Source organism: Lissotriton helveticus, chromosome 10 (assembly GCF_964261635.1).
Source record: "Lissotriton helveticus chromosome 10, aLisHel1.1, whole genome shotgun sequence".
In the NCBI taxonomy this organism is placed as follows: Eukaryota; Metazoa; Chordata; class Amphibia; order Caudata; family Salamandridae; genus Lissotriton; species Lissotriton helveticus.
Genome location: NC_136071.1, coordinates 687,431,334 through 687,447,756, shown reverse-complemented (window position 1 = coordinate 687,447,756; position 16,423 = coordinate 687,431,334). Strand labels below are relative to the sequence as shown.

Below are 16,423 nucleotides of genomic sequence, written 5' to 3'. Positions count from 1 at the left end.
ACAGTGACAACAATTACCCTGTAGCCAGGCATTTTCGGTCGGTACATGATAACAAACTCAAAGATTTTGAGTATACTGTTTTATGTTCGGTACCTCAGCCCAGCCGGGGTGGGGACCGCATGAAGCTACTGAGGCAGAAGGAATCACATCTCATACTGTCCTTAGACACTAAGGCCCCTAACGGTCTTAATCTAACGGAAGACCTGAGCAATTTTTTATGAACTGGCCGATCTGTTGCTTTATCTCTAGTCCTTGAAAATCCTAAGGGTGTTCTCTACTATTGCTGAATACCATCATGTTTTCACATCTCGGTTGGCCGCTATGGTGTGACTGCCTGGATTTAGTCACCGGCTGGTGACTATTTTAATTGTATACTAATGAAGAAAAAGTATATGGGAATAGAGTGATTCGTTTTGCTATTTCCACATTATATTCTATCAGTATGGAACAAGACTGTCATTAATCTGTGTTCCTTTTTGCTGTGTGCTTTTTGTATAAATTTTTATTTTATGGATTAAAACTTTAATCTTTGTGTTTTTTTCACACATAATTTGTCACTACAGCTCTTTTTTCAGGTTATTTTCTTTGTGCAGACAGTACATCTCTTTGTTAGCACCATAATGTGATCATTGATGAATTTTGGAAATAGGCATTATGTCGAAACATTTGATATGTGTTTTTCATTTAATTATTGTGAAGACTTGTGATTCTTTCTATTTTATGGCACTATGTCGTTATTTTTTTTAAAGCAATCTTTAGTTTTTTCACAATGAACAAAATTATCCTTGAAAGATCATTTATGTATTTGATTGTATTATCTATTGATGAATTTCAAATTCTATGTTTGAATGACCATATATTCATTTGATCACATTACTCATTTATGAACTGCAAATTGATTTTGTAAATACTAGTCTGTCTTCTTACAGTTTTGCACTTGTATTTAAGTTAGTCTGTTCACTATTTCTATCATGAAATGCAGAGAGGGCGTGCACATTTTTTTGTATTGTCCCACCTTTATTGTTACTATAAATATTCCAAAAGTGCTCTGAGTGCGCTATGTGAACAAGCTCCCTAGTGGAGTGAAACGCGTCATCTCTAATTGAATAAATCGTCATCCTGCAACTCACTTGAGGAGTGACTTTTTCTTGGCTTGATATTCGCTGCATTGTGAGGGGCTTTTGGAGGTCCAGACCTATTGGGTTCCGCCGACCATTGACGGAACAAAGGACTACTTTTTCATATATATATATAAAAACGCCAAAGTAAGTCCGTCCGGACCTCCGTGGACCCGTGGAAAGTGGTGTACACTCCGGCGGAGAAAACCGGCAAATAACTATTCGCCAACACAGCAACAAGTTAGTACACTCTCAGGCATGAAGACACGGCACCCGTCAAAGTGTCAAGGATGTTTAATGCTCACAACGCGTTTCACCACACGAAGTGGCTTGACCACGTGATCAAGCCACTTCGTGTGGTGAAACGCGTTGTGAGCATTAAACATCCTTGACACTTTGATGGGTGCTGTGTCTTCATGCCTGAGAGTGTACTAACTTGTTGCTGTGTTGGCGAATATATATATATATAAGGATTAAAGAAATACTGAAACTCACCCCGCGAGTGCTGCTTTTCTTCTTCTCTCTCGGCCGGGAGAGGAGTTCTTGGAGCTTTAATATGTATATATATGTATAGATACGTTTATATTTATATAAATACAAACACATACATATATATTCGTTTGGGTGATTATATAAGTATATATTTACATATAGTATTATTGAAATATATTTAAAATACATTATATTACATTTATATCTTAACATATTGAACATTTACTACTTTAAACTATATTGATATTAAAAATCGATATTTTTTTGTCTATTATTTGATATTATTAGTGTTAACTATAATTTTTTCTGATAATTTTGTACTTACCATTATAAGTATAGGAAAACGATTGTAGTAAACAATAACGTTGACCGATATGTTTGTCAGCGTATTTTTTTACAACGTCGCGTCAGTGATTCCCTAAAAACATGTCCAGTGTTAATTTCGAAAAAGTGGTACCAGAAACCATTCCTGTACATTTTAAACGAACAATTGTCACCCTAAACATGGAAGCATTCATATATACTTAGGAATATTTTATTTTTTCTGCTTTGACAAGATAATTTTAGGAAAGTGACATATAGGAGGGAATTCGTACAAATCCTCAGAAAATGGAAGACGGAAAATAATAAAAATCATTTGTTCCCGTTCTCATGGGTTTCTGAGATGTTTTGCGGTTACATACAGTTTCAATGTCAAACAAAACAGTTGGAGCTGCCTGTGAAGTTTGGTTGGTTTTCAGGAAGCAGATCCTGTTCCAATTGCCTCCTGCTGTAAACAAACAGGCCATGCCCAGTGTGAGAACAGCAACGGTTTGGCACTGACAACTCTGAAGCTGGCAGCTATGAGGATCCAGCGTAGCTGATTAACTCAACAGAGAAGCAATGTGTTGTAAATTGTATTTATATAGCGCTTAACATTCCGGACGAGATATTGAAGCGCTTTAATATATGGTTTTTATACTGATGTCTGACATGTGAAAATGGGTTCTATGTGGCTGACCGTCTTCGGTAACCCACAGTTCAGAACATGATTGTGTCACACATGGGCACATGGCAAATGAAATGAAATTAGGAAAAAAAAAATCACACCCTTAATCGATGTGAAATTGTGCCATCACAGTGCATTTGTTCAGAACTGACGGCAAAATGGTTTTGTTTGAAATGTGGCACTGAGAATAACACACCATGGTTTCAATGCTGTTTCGTGAATATTTGGAGGCTCTTTCCTGAGGCTGTGTGGTGCCAAACGTTTTGTGAGGAGTGTGCAATTAGCACTCTAGTTGCAGGAACAGCTAGAAAAGCAAATCAGTATGAAATATCGCATAGTTTAATGACAAACGTGATGAGTACTGTGAGAAATAATCGGTGTTTGTTCTATACACCGGGCCTACTTTATTTTCAGGTGATTTGGTTTTCTGACTTAGATGAGAACTGGTGCATCTAAAGGTGCAACAACACAGCCCACATAAGCGTGGCCTGGCATCTCTCAGGTCTGTGGGGCTGGGGCTTTGCGGTATGTGTATTTTTGTTTAAAAGTGACTCATACTTGCTTGTATGCACAGAAGACAGAAGTCTCAGGGGCATATTCACAAGGAGCTATGGCCGAATTAAGTCGTGATAAATTTACCCCACCATTCACAAGCAGGTGCAAACAGTCCACAGCACCAGTTTTCCCACGATAGCAGCCGCAAAAAACATCGCCACAGTGGACCCCCGCAACTATCGCTAATAAGATGCAGAGTAGGCGTTCCCGTGTCAAAACCCGAGACAACACCACACCTCAACATTCACAATGACCAAACAGAACCGCGAAAATAACACAAAACAGGCAAAAAGCAGCAACAACACCACACCTCAACATTCACAACGACCAGACAGATCGGCGATAAGAACACAAAATACGCAATAAGGCACCTGCTCGGATCTGGTGTAAAGTCGGACGGCAGCCTGCACCACAATATGGAGCCCTGCCCAGGGCGTCATAGAAAGGGCAACAGATGCCATGAAGTCAGTCATCATGCAGCCCAGACAACCAAGAGCACCACAACACCCACCCGGCACCCCCCCCCCCCGGACCACCCCAGAGGCAGTGGAGACAAAGACAGCGGCCTCCCAGGAAACGCACCTGCCTCACAGGCCCAACATCTGACAATGTCACTGTCCACTACAGGCTGAAAGGAATAACCATCCTACGCATCCTGGCCGTCATCGCCCAACAGGCCAACTGCACCAACACAACGGACAACCAACATCCCACCCCACACCAAGCTGCTGGCTGTGCACCACCCGGTGGCCCCTGGGGCACCCCAAACAACACCCGCCAGAGGCAGCGGAGTCTCAGAGCCAGCCACATCCAAGACCCGCACACCTGTCCTGGACATCACCATCATCCTGGTACCCCAGTCCCCGTACGGCTAACACAATGCACAGGAACCGCTGGAGATCAAGCAAGGACCATGCGCCATAGCCGGATGCACGCACGTGTAGGGGGCAATCTACTGCGCACATGTCCTTCTTGTGCTCCCTGGTCACACAGCACACAATCAGCGCAACAGGAAGCACACGTCACACATCAATGTGCAAGCAACATCCGAACACCGTGCGACCTTCACCAATGTCGCCTCCAAATACACAGCCAGTGTGCATGACCCCTTCACCCTCCGACAGTCCAACTGCAACCAGCCATCACAGGATGGCACCAAGGGAAATGCACAGCCATTTGGCGACTTCCCAATTAACACCCCACTCACCTCAACTCCACACCATGCAATCCACAACTCTGGCAATGCACACGTCACAAGTCCACAACCAAGATGAACAACAACATGCCCACCCACCAGACATGATAGAACAACTCATAATGGTAACCTGCGCAAGCCGTGAACATGACCAATCTACGGCATGGCACCTCAGCCACACAATAGACGAATGTTGGGAGAGTAGGCAACCAGGCATATGTGAAGGATGCGGTAGAACCATGATTGGGATAATACACAATGCCAAGAGTGGCGGCAAAGTGCTGAACAAACCGCAGTATGCAGAACACACCCATATCCACGGCGACATACACCTCTGGTGAATGGAGTGTAGTGGACGCAACCAAGTTACCCCAGCCAGAGGGGGTCCTTGCGGAAATCTTGCCTGTTACGCCCCACCCGTAAGCGTGAGCAGAGTGGGATGGGTTGGCGTACGCCAGACCAGCATAGGGGTGTGAATAAAAAGCACGTAGTCCTGGGCATTGTCCTCTTCCGGAAAGCCCAACATCTCTGCCAGGGTGACGCCTCCACGAGTCCTCATTAGCGGAGTTGCCTGAGATCCTGTGTGCCTGCCATACCCCGGACCGCTGGACCTCAAACCCATCAGGGCCGACCCTACGCAGCCAGGCCACACCAATCTGCATTCGATACTGGCGTGTGTCATGGAGGTCCCACCACGTGCCAGTGTAAGCTCCAAGCCCGAAGCCCGTCACCCGGCCAGCCTTTCAGACCACCACTGCCCCCCCGACACTGGCCCACATTACTCCTTTCTCATTTACATATTCTACCGGCGACCTCTGCGGCCCAGTGGGTCCTATATGTGAGACTGTGTCCTTGCTCCTGCATGGCAGTGACCCCAAATACGGGCCAGCGGCCACAGCACCAGACCCCCTTCAATCCGTGAGGCATAGTGCCATATGCACCTCTTGCGACACATCATGCCATAAACCCTATCCAACACCATCCGGCAAGCCGTGCTGCCACAAACCCTGTCCAACACCATCCGGTGAGCTGTGCTACCACAAACCCTCTCCAACGCCATCCAGCGAGCCGTGCTGCCACAAACCCTGTCCAACGCCATCCGGCGAGCCAGGGATGAGGGACCAGGACTACCCTGAGGACCAGTAGGTCTCACATCCTGCACCTAGTCATGATTGTCGAATGGCAGAGTCCACACCAGTGGTCGCATGGAGAGGAGTAAGTGGAAGATGCAGCTCAGTCCAGATGAAAGCCGGGTCACAGTCACAGAGGTGACCGAACACGTGGTGCCACTGAACCTGAACTACGCAGGCTGGTGGGGAGGACACCAAACTATGCTGGCGACACTCAGTGAATGGCCTGTTCTGACCGCTGCCCCCGGCCTATACTGTTCTCGGCCTAGGCTGTGCTCGAGTAGGTCACAGATTTGGAACTGAACATCGAGTATGCAAAGGCAGATTACACGTCATTGCACGCAAGGAGAAGCCTAAGAGGATGTCACCTTCCATCGGAGAGAAAAGGATCATTGTTAAGGAGCTGTTCGTACTCTACCGACAACGGCCCTGGTGTCACTAGCACTGTGCATTGCGAGCCCAAGACACGTGGCTGTGGGCCACTGCTGACCGCTGCCTACAACCTACACTGCGGTCCAGTAGGTCACAGAGTCATGATTCAGCAATGGCGGAGGCCATATCAGTGCACCAGCATCATCACAGCCTGCATCCCCCCTCAGCCCCGGTGCCACTAAGACTGTTCCCCGACATTCATGGACACTCTCTGGTCAAAAAGTGGTGATGTCTGAGCCTATGGACTAGGGGGCAGTTTTCACCCCCATGTAGCTGATACGGAATTGGTGGTGGCAACGGGCTGTCGCATTCCACTCCTCCATTTGTTGCTTTTAGATCAAATCCAACGTTTCGGTGTCTAGCCCTTATGGACACCTTCCATTCTCCCCTGAAACACTCTGCAACATACACCTCGGACATTGATAGTAAGCAGCTCAGGTCGCATGGCCCATCTGACTGCACTGCAAGTCACCGTCCCGTGGCTGGGTGCCTGTGCCGGCCGCAGTGTATCCAGGGCCATCAACTCTGTGCTAGTCAAGTCCGGGATCCCTTCTCTGGGGACATAGGCTGGCCCCTGAGGCGTAGGCCTTGGGGTCATCAACGCCATGACTCTGTGGCCTTGCGCTGTACGAAAACTCCAGGCCCAAATGTGTCCCACCAGGGTTCACACACCAAAGCGAGTCCAGACCGGCCCAGATAACGCATCACCGCAGGAGGCACACGCCACCACCGCAAGGATCCCTCGATAACATGCCTAGCATTATTTTAAAGGCCCTGCTTGGTTTCTCTGTTGCACTGGCAGTATATGGCTCCATCTGCCTACCAGCTTCGCAGTGAGAGGACTTCATACCATCATGAGGCAATATTTTATTGTTATTTATGTAAACGGCTGCACAAGTTACAAATATAAGATTTGGAAGGTATTGGTGTACCCAGGAAAATTCCCAAAACGTATTTTCAACATCTCAAACGGAAATATGGGGCCTAGTATATGAAGAACCAATCACAAAGCAAGATGTGTAATTTGCATTACGACCGGTTTGCGAATGGGTATACAAATTATGATTTTACCTATGTAACAATAGGCCGCAATGCAATTTGCACATTCAAAGTGAGCCACAAAATGGCCGGACTAATGAATATTAATTACCCAGGTTTCAATTTATAACCTCCTGTGACTGGCTCCAAACGCAGAAACAGTTGCTGCATGGGACAGCAGGCCACCATTCTTGTCTTTGCATGCCAAAATTGGATTATTTAAAAAAAAAAAATAGCTGCTATCCATTCAGTGGACAAGTGCTACTTTAAAAAAAAAAAAAATCCCATTGGAGAACATATTACAGGAGCAGGAAATGGTCTGCTCAACATTACCTGTATTCCATGAGACTGATATTCCAGAAGAGAAAGCTGTCCCCTTGGCCAAATATCCATTTTGCGAATGAGATACCACCGCCTTTGAGGTGTCAGTATTTGATTAATTACAGTCACAAAGTATTAACACATTCCATTGTGATTCCCAAATAGAAGGGGGACTCCTCCTTCACGACCTCGCCTATTTGTCATTTGTAATTGGTCGCAAAATACTTTTGGGGTCGAAAAGACTTTACTGACTCGTAAAAGGTGTTCTGAATATTTCAAAACACTTTTATAGTCACACACTTTGTGATTGTATGAATCCCATGGTTTGCGACCACAAAATAGCTTTGTCCATCGTTTTTTTACGGGGCTAACACATTGAGTTTTTAAGGGAACTAGCAAGTTTACACTTTTTATCCAATCACTGGTCTGAATGCACAAATTGCATTCACAGCGCCTGCTACATAAACTACGAATAAAATGCAGAGCCTATTCTTTGGGAAATACCTTCCCTGCCAAACAGTTACTCATCCTGCCAGGAAGAGTAAATTTGTTTGAGTCCTTTTTAGGTCTGGCTTCATAGAGTAGCTGTCACCAGACATAATGTGATCAACCTAAAAAGAAGTTGGCAGGAGTATTACAGAGAGCGGCTTTAGCCAGGAGTGCATGTTTTGAATGCTTCCACAGAAAAAGTGCTTACCCTACACGGAGCTCTTATTACTTTGCTTATTTATCAGCTATCTGAGCCAGCAGCAGTATGGCTGACTCAGGTTGAATTTTCAGGGGCCCATACAAGGCATTGTAATGTGGTTATAGGCTCCTATATAACTAGATAAAGGAGAGCATTCATGAGAAATACATTACAGTCCCAGTACCCTTCCCTTCCAGATTTCTAGGTCTGTTTGACAGTCAAGCTGCTGCCTAACCTTATGTGTCCAACAAAACAGAGCTTTCAGAGTACTATTGACAGAGGGACCTAAGCTCCACTTGAATGTTGGTTCCCCTGAGTACAGAATTTGATTGAGCTGAATTTGGGTGCTTCCATTAAAAAGACTGCTTGTATTGCACTTTTTGTTTGTGGCAAAGCTCATTCTCGACATACCAGGACTGAGTTGGTTATGGTGGCTGGCTAATGATCATGGCTCTAGGCGTGATTTGTTTATTAAGATATGTTATGATGAAGCAATGAGGCCTGACATATTTTTTGTGAAAAGCGTATGTTAAAGTCAATATCCATTTAGGTGGCTATTTTTATCATTATATATTGAAGCCTACAGATAAGTATTTTATTGATTGGAATTTCACAGATTACCATAGTTGTGGAAGTGTGCCTTCTGCCAGACACACTGGTGCAGGGTCACCTTTGGTCCACTGTTTCAAACAAGTAAGGAGAATCGACACTGGAGTGAAGTAAAGATCAGATCATTTATTAACCCTCAAGTGCGGGTGCCTCGTCCAACAAGAACCAAGGGATACACAAGGAGGAAGCACACCAAGCAATGATTCCATGGGTTTTTATAGGAAAAGATCACAATTAGTGATGCTCCATGGTGTAAATAGAGCTTTGAGAAAAACACACAAATGAGGTAATGGTGAGAATCGGCAGCCTTGATGTTTTGAGCAATCTTCGCGTCTTGAGGCTGCACAACAAGATATGTTATCTGTGTAAACTTTATTCAGGACTTAACCATTGGCTGGAAACTCCGAGCAGATAACAGCTGTTCTTTTGCGCTGACTCTGCATGTGCACACAGCCTGCAATACCCCAATCTAGATTCTTTACAAATGTTTGCGCAAGTGAGGTGTAAAGCATAGAACCGGGGCTGGGAACAAGGGCAGAGGTAAAATGGATGACGCATTGCTAAATTAAAAAACGTGAAGGATCAGATTTTATATTTCAACATAGGACCAAAGGCTTGCTGTTGTTACCCTTGTGTGGAAAACCGTTGATCTAGAAGGTTTTCTCTGTGAGTATCTTCGCTAGACTGTCTTAAAAGAGATAGCATTTTGTTTAGCCAACTGTCATTTTGTATACCTTTCTAGTGCCTGATGGTTGCCTCGTGGAAAAGGTTACACTCAGAACTAAAGGCCTGAGATGGTTACTGTGACAAGCTATAACCTATGTCAAAGTAGAGATTTCTCTAAGATCACAACTCACAGAGGTACACACTTCACTCCATTCAAACAAACAGGTTATCCAAAGAAATTAATAGAGCACTCTAACAAAAGCGCTAATTTCTATGACCGCAGCCGTATGTTAACAAATACAAATAAAAATTAATAAGAGAGAAATGAAATGCAATTTTTTTTTTTGTGAGCCACTTCTCAGGCATTAGTAACAAAATAAAAAACATCATCAACTCCCATTGGAGTATTATTAATGACAATGAACAAAACATCCTAGATAAACCCTTGTTTGCATTTAAATGCAACAATAATTTAAGAAGAGAACTGGAACACACTCATAGAGATGTTAATGAAACAGGACAACTTACGATCACAGGAACCAAAGCTATAGGCAACCACAGGTGTGGTAGTTGTATGATCTGTGACCACTGTATAACATCATATATAACAAACACATTCTTGTCGCAAAGGACCTTAACAACTGCAGGAGTAGCAAAACTGTTTACTTACTCTTATGCCCATATAACTTTGAATATGTGGGCGAAACAACGAGAGAATTGCGAGTCCGCATTTTAGAACATAAATTGGCTATTAAGAACAGCAAGGATAATGACCCACTAGTGGACCATTATAATAAGGCAGGTCATACATGTACTGATTTTAAATGGTTCATTGTTGAAAAAATCAAGGGGAATAAAAGAGGAGGTAATCTCACTACAAAACGAAAAAATTGTGAGCAGGGGTATGTCTCTATTTTGGACACGGTAAGGACGGGTCTCAATACCAAATAAGATTGGATGAGACTAATTGCCTAAACAAACTGTAATTTGTATTGACTATAATTTGTAATTGGCTATATACTGTAGGCCCTAATAAGAGTATTCTTTGATTAAGATATCTTTATCCTGCCTTTTAAAAGGGGACAGGTCAATTTTCTCTGCAAACAATATAAGAGTACCCCAATCTTCATGCTTTGCCATTATGGAAAACTTTGGATTAGCAGTTGGGTATTGTACCTGCCAGGACCCACTGCATGATACCAATGGATCCACTATTAGTAAATTTGAAGAAATACATTATTGAATAGATTATTATTGGAAACAATGTCCAATTCTGGACCCACTATTGGCAACCTCAAGAAATTATTACTGGGACTCTGTCTAAACAGTAACCTATAAACTTCCTAGTCAATTATTATGCTTGGATAATAATTCATATATTCCTAACAAAAATCTTCTTTACATTGAAAGTACTTTATTGTCGGATAATGCTAGAATAGTAAATAATATATACCTCCAAATTAATAACTATGTTTGATAGTAATTCAAACACTTTTAATAAGGTCCCCATTATATTAAAAGTATTTCTTTTATTTTTGTTGTTCTTCAATCCTTAAAGACGGACCAGCCATAATGTGTAAGTTTATATGAGACTACCGCTTTAAATGAAATGCCGACGCACACGGCGTTAGATGCACCTTGATGACGCCTTGGGCAACATCAGGTGCTCTCCATCAGATCCGGGTAAATAAGACCAATGAAACCGGGCATTCCCGTCTTCCTATTGCGGAGCAGTATTGAAGGATGGATTACGCAGAAATATGCATCTTTGAAAGGTGAGGAGTAAGGTGGAAAGGGCACAATACCTGGGATGAAGCAGAGGTTTAACACCCCCTTTAACTCTGTTTTCTGTACTCTTTTTTCTATCTTCCAGACCTCGATTTGTTTAATTTAAAAAGAACGAGGTCATCTTTTTTAGCTATGTTCAAACGAACAATATGTAATTTAAATGTTTCCACTGTCAAAATGGAAAGTTAATTCCCTTAGATATTAAAACTTTAAATATATCCTTTCAGAATTGTGTAAAATACAGTGGATATTATTCCAACGATTATAGAAGTTACCGCTCGGAAAAAGTGCAAGAAGTTATTGATCAATTTTATTAAAAAAAGATGGAGGACTGATTAACCTCTTGTGGGAATATTGCCACAATTTGACGTATGTGGAATAGTTTCATTATAAAACATGATGTTTATTCAGGCAATAGAAGTTAGAAACCATATGAACATGATATTTATGACCCTTTTTCATGGGAAACAACCTTTACAACGCAGTCATTACATCGCACTACACTTACAACGCAGTCATTACATTGCAACATCCTTTACAGCACATGTCACTACAACGCAGGCATTACAACGCAGGCATTACAACGCATACCAAAAAGATGGAGGACTGATTAACCTCTTGTGGGAATATTGCCACAATTTGACGTATGTGGAATAGTTTCATTATAAAACATGATGTTTATTCAGGCAATAGAAGTTAGAAACCATATGAACATGATATTTATGACCCTTTTTCATGGGAAACAACCTTTACAACGCAGTCATTACATCGCACTACACTTACAACGCAGTCATTACATTGCAACATCCTTTACAGCACATGTCACTACAACGCAGGCATTACAACGCATACCATTACAACGCATGACAATACATCGTATGTCACTACAACGCAGGCATTACAACGCATACCATTACAATGCATACCATCACAACACATAGTACCCCTGCACTATCCAACACTTACACTACTGTTGCACCTCCTGGTGTAGTGTAGCTCCTATCTTCCCAATAGGCTCTGCGCATTGGAATAATACCTACAGCAGTAAAGGCCTAGGCCAGACGTTAACTAGGTCTACTACTGTCGATACTAGACTTAAGTTTTGGGTTTGCCAGCGTAGCTCAGAGTTCGCTAGAAACTTTCTCGAATGTTCAGGAAAGAATTAACTCCCCTGATTAGACAAGAAGGGATTTAGTTTCTGACAACCATAGAACATGACAACTTTGCTCTCCCCTAATCAAGAGTCAATCTCGAGAGTCGTGTGAGCACAAGGCAATTATTTTACTCAGTCAGTACGTGCATTCTTAGTCTCATCAGAATGTAGAGAAAAGGAAGAGACGGCCGTGTTCAATAAAAAGGTGTTATTTATTGATCAGTCTCTTTTCTCATACATGAGAAATGGATAGATATTATTGCAATACTTATAGTTAAGTAAAGTGCATACATTAAAAGCAATAGTATAAAATAATACTGTAAAAACATTGATATGGTTTCTGAGCCATATGATGTTTAAAATGATTAAAATATATTTACATACACATATACATTTGACTAAAAGTACTCAACTGGTGTTTCTAAATACGCCTACCCCGTGTACCTGACCTAAGTCTAATGCGTGGGCGGGAATAGAAAGTTACAGTTTAAGTTAAGTTTGTTTTTGCCAAGGGAATAACTAAAGAATTCTCTGTGAGGGGTTATTCAGTTCTGTACCTGGAATTTAGGATGAATGAGGAATGGTATCTCTTTCTCTGGTCTCGATATTCCAGGCTGCCTGCGAGGGCTGCCCGGAAGCGCCGGTGCTGGGTCTCTCGGCTTGAGATAGCAGCGCGTCTCTCAGCGCGTCAGGAAGGCGGGGCTGCTGCCAGCGGGGTCTGCTTCTGCTCTCGGCTTCGGCAAGTATGGCTGCTCCGTCTTGTCACCACGCGTGTGTTTGCATAGGGCAAGATCGGCAATATTTATACCTTAAAGGTGCCGAGATTGACGTAAGGATGGACATAGATACGTCAATAAAGATGTCATACGACTTGCTCGTTAGCACATTCTTTACTAAAGTTCTCGGTGAAATCAAAACAATGGCCGCAGGGTTTTGCCCAGGTTGTCATAGGTTTGATTTGTTATGAGAACGTCGTATGCCTTATCAGGGGCTGGAGGAATGTCGCTTGTCTAATTAGATTCCAAGCGTTATGACCTAATCAGATAACACGTTCCTGTGCCGTAGTGTGACTGCGTCAGATAACGGTATCTGCATCATGGGGGCTTGTCTTGCCTCATGGGCTGACTGTTAGTTAACTTGATAGTTAGTTTAACCAGAATAGGGTCAGGAATAGGGGGATTGATTCAGAACCTATAGGAATACATGACACCCACTCCACGCTAACTATGGTCATATTTACTAATCTATGCATAGTATAACATAGTACAACATACTATAGAGTATAGTGTATACCTTACCACCCCAAAATACATAAAATCACTTTGAAATTTTCAAATATACTGAAAAATTGCAGTCATATATATTGTATGCACTTAAGCTACGAATGAAATGCAAAAGTAAACACGCATATGTATGCATTATTGCTAATTTGGTATTTGAGAAATACACATGAAATGGCTCTTAATATGGCTATACAGAAAGGAAGGCCGAGACCATTTCATCACATAATAAAATATTTATGAACATACCAGCGGGCACATAAAGTTTATAAAGAATCTAAAAATAGAAATCTTAGTTCTCTAGGAATAGTTTCTTACTTTAAGCAGAAGATCAGTGTCCCGGAAAAAATATGGGAAAATATTTTAGGGGGTTGCTGAAAAATTGCTGTCCGTGAACTGGAGTGTAATTGTTCATGTGACTTTATTTTTAAAGTTGAAGGCCGAATTCAGGGAACGCCGTGTGCGAGTTTACTCAAAAGTCTCTATTTCTGTTCCGGAGAGAACATCATATCATTCAGGCTTTCGAAAAAACTGTCAACAGCTTCATGGGAAAGTTCCACTAAGTCGGAAATAGGTGTAACCATGCATTCGTGCGCATGATTGTCTCCATTGACATTCTGATTCGCATTGCTGACAGAAGGTCGTACCTGTTCGATGCTGCTTTCATCTTGAACTTCACTACTCTTCAATCGTAGTGGTGAAGATTCCAGGAATGCCGTCATCAGGATTGGCAGCCTTTGAGGGCAGCACAAAGCGTGAACCTTGGTAGGAACCAACAGTGTATCTGCATCCACTGGCGCATCTGATTGTAGCGTCAGACAGGTGTCTAACACGCATTCTTCTCCGCATAGCAGACACCTTAGTACAGGTAAAACACACCTTTGCCACATTGGTCGAAATGATAGAAACCAAGTCATGTTCAGGTCTCTAAGCCGGGAGAGTCCCAGGAATTTTGATATCCGGTCCCGGTATCCAATGGCTAGGATCGTATCTTCCATTGTCGCGAGAGTTTGATCTGTGACATGGGTTGCCATAACGAAAAATAAGGACTAAGAATAGAATTCCTGCAATTAGTCCCAGGATCAGGGGAAGTCCGCCAAAAATCGAATGGACGAAATCTGGAAAAATACCCAGTATGGCTTTGAATGGTGTTAATGCCATCGAAAATACTGTCTTAAATACCTTTGAGACCCCTGTGGTATCAGAAATATTTAAGATTTCGCTCAGGATTTCCGCGAAATGTACGGGGGAATTAGTTGATAATAATGTATGTATCTCTGCAGTCGTCCTTGCGACTTGTAGATCATACGTTTCCTTTGATGACGTGAGCCTTGTAGGCGTCTGAAGAAGCACTGTTTTCATTCTGCTTAAAGTATCTATTCGAATAGAAGTAATTTTCAAATTGGGCCATGCCCTTGCCTCCCTGTCTGGAAAGGAGCTGGGGAACAAAGAACGTCCACAGCACTTGACCTTCGCTGTCGTAGTAACTAGATAAGGAGTCCCGGGCATAAGACTACAACATCTGCGGTCTACAATAAGAATGTAACTCCCATTATAGAGTCTTTGAAAGAATGGTTCTATTTCTGTTGCAGGTGCGCCTTGCTGGTGACATGAAAGGTTGTATGAATTCCCTTCACAGGATCCATGCAAACTAATTCCGTTACACAGAAGCGTGCCGCTTAGCGACATAGCACAATTGTTGCCACTAAGAAACACTTTCTGTCCTTTATTACTGACACATGCATGTGAATAGGGCAGGTTCCAAGTTGTTTTAAGGTACCCTTTTCCCAATTTCTCGTACATGCCAGCCTGTATATATTTTTGGCAGTATTGAAACCTGAAGGTTGAGATAGGAATATTTATGATTCCGTGTATTATCCATTCACTGACAGGTCGTTCTGACGTTGTCATTGGTAATCTTTCTAGTTTTTCAATGCTCAAGATTGTATAATCAGCACCCTTTTGCGCCATACCGATTTGTCTATCAGTAAGGTTAAAGATTTGGAATAGTGACGTTGAGTTGATTAAACGCCAAGGCACATAGCCTGAACGCAGATTTTGTAACGTCCAGCCAAGCTGTACAATAGAACGCAATTGTGACTGTCCATGTTGTAATAACAGTAAGTCTTGCGATAATATGTCGATTGCTGAAGACACAATGCTGTCCAATGAAAAAATTCTGGAGGACAGAGTCATTAACCCATTGTCCACTACAGAAAGTGATTTTTCCAAATTGATACGGTCAATTTCCCGTATTCTTTCTGCTGTTTCAATTTGAGTAACCTTCCAGGCCTCATTGTATGCTGCATATACAGAGGCTGCTATGAAACGCTTTTGACGCTGTTTGCGTGGTCCCATTATGAAATCACGCAAGTCAGCACCATCAGTAAGTAAAGTTAGGTGTTGCTTCATTTCAGGCAGTGTGGAAGTTTGAAGCCATTGAAGGCATAATTTGCCCACACTGTAGGTTGTTATTATCCCTGGGTGATGTCTTCGGGGATATCTTGGGTCTGGCCTGGTCATTTTGAACCCCTGTGTTTTATTCAGGAATCTGTCTTGACAGTTATTTGTATCTGTGGGCCAGATCAACCATTGTTTCCAATCAGGATATGTTCTGTTTTGGTTTAATATATGGTTTACGTCTATCTCTTCATCTGTATCAGAGCTATTGCTAAACATTGTTGGCTTTGGAATAGACGGTTTATTTAAATCTTTGATTTTGGCTAAGCCAAGACAGGTGGTTTGTTGAACAGTGTCATTTAAAAATATCATTTGTTCTGGGATCATGCAGGCTCTAAACAAAGCTTCTATACCCTGTACTTGCCATTCTTTAGTACCCCAAACACTTTTCAAATCAACATTTTTGTCCCAATAATCAAATCCAAAAGTATTCATTTGTTCAAAGAATGAGTCTGAATAAATCAATTTTGTGTTGGTTATCATGGTTTTCATCCCTGTCTTGTTTGACAA

At 42.4% G+C, this 16,423-nt stretch overlaps 1 protein-coding gene across 3 annotated transcripts in view; it reads right to left on the bottom strand.

The window, feature by feature from the left end:
- Positions 1-16,423, bottom strand: part of ACTR3B (actin related protein 3B) — a 584,122-nt gene that overhangs the window by 350,726 nt on the left and 216,973 nt on the right. The window lies entirely within an intron of this gene.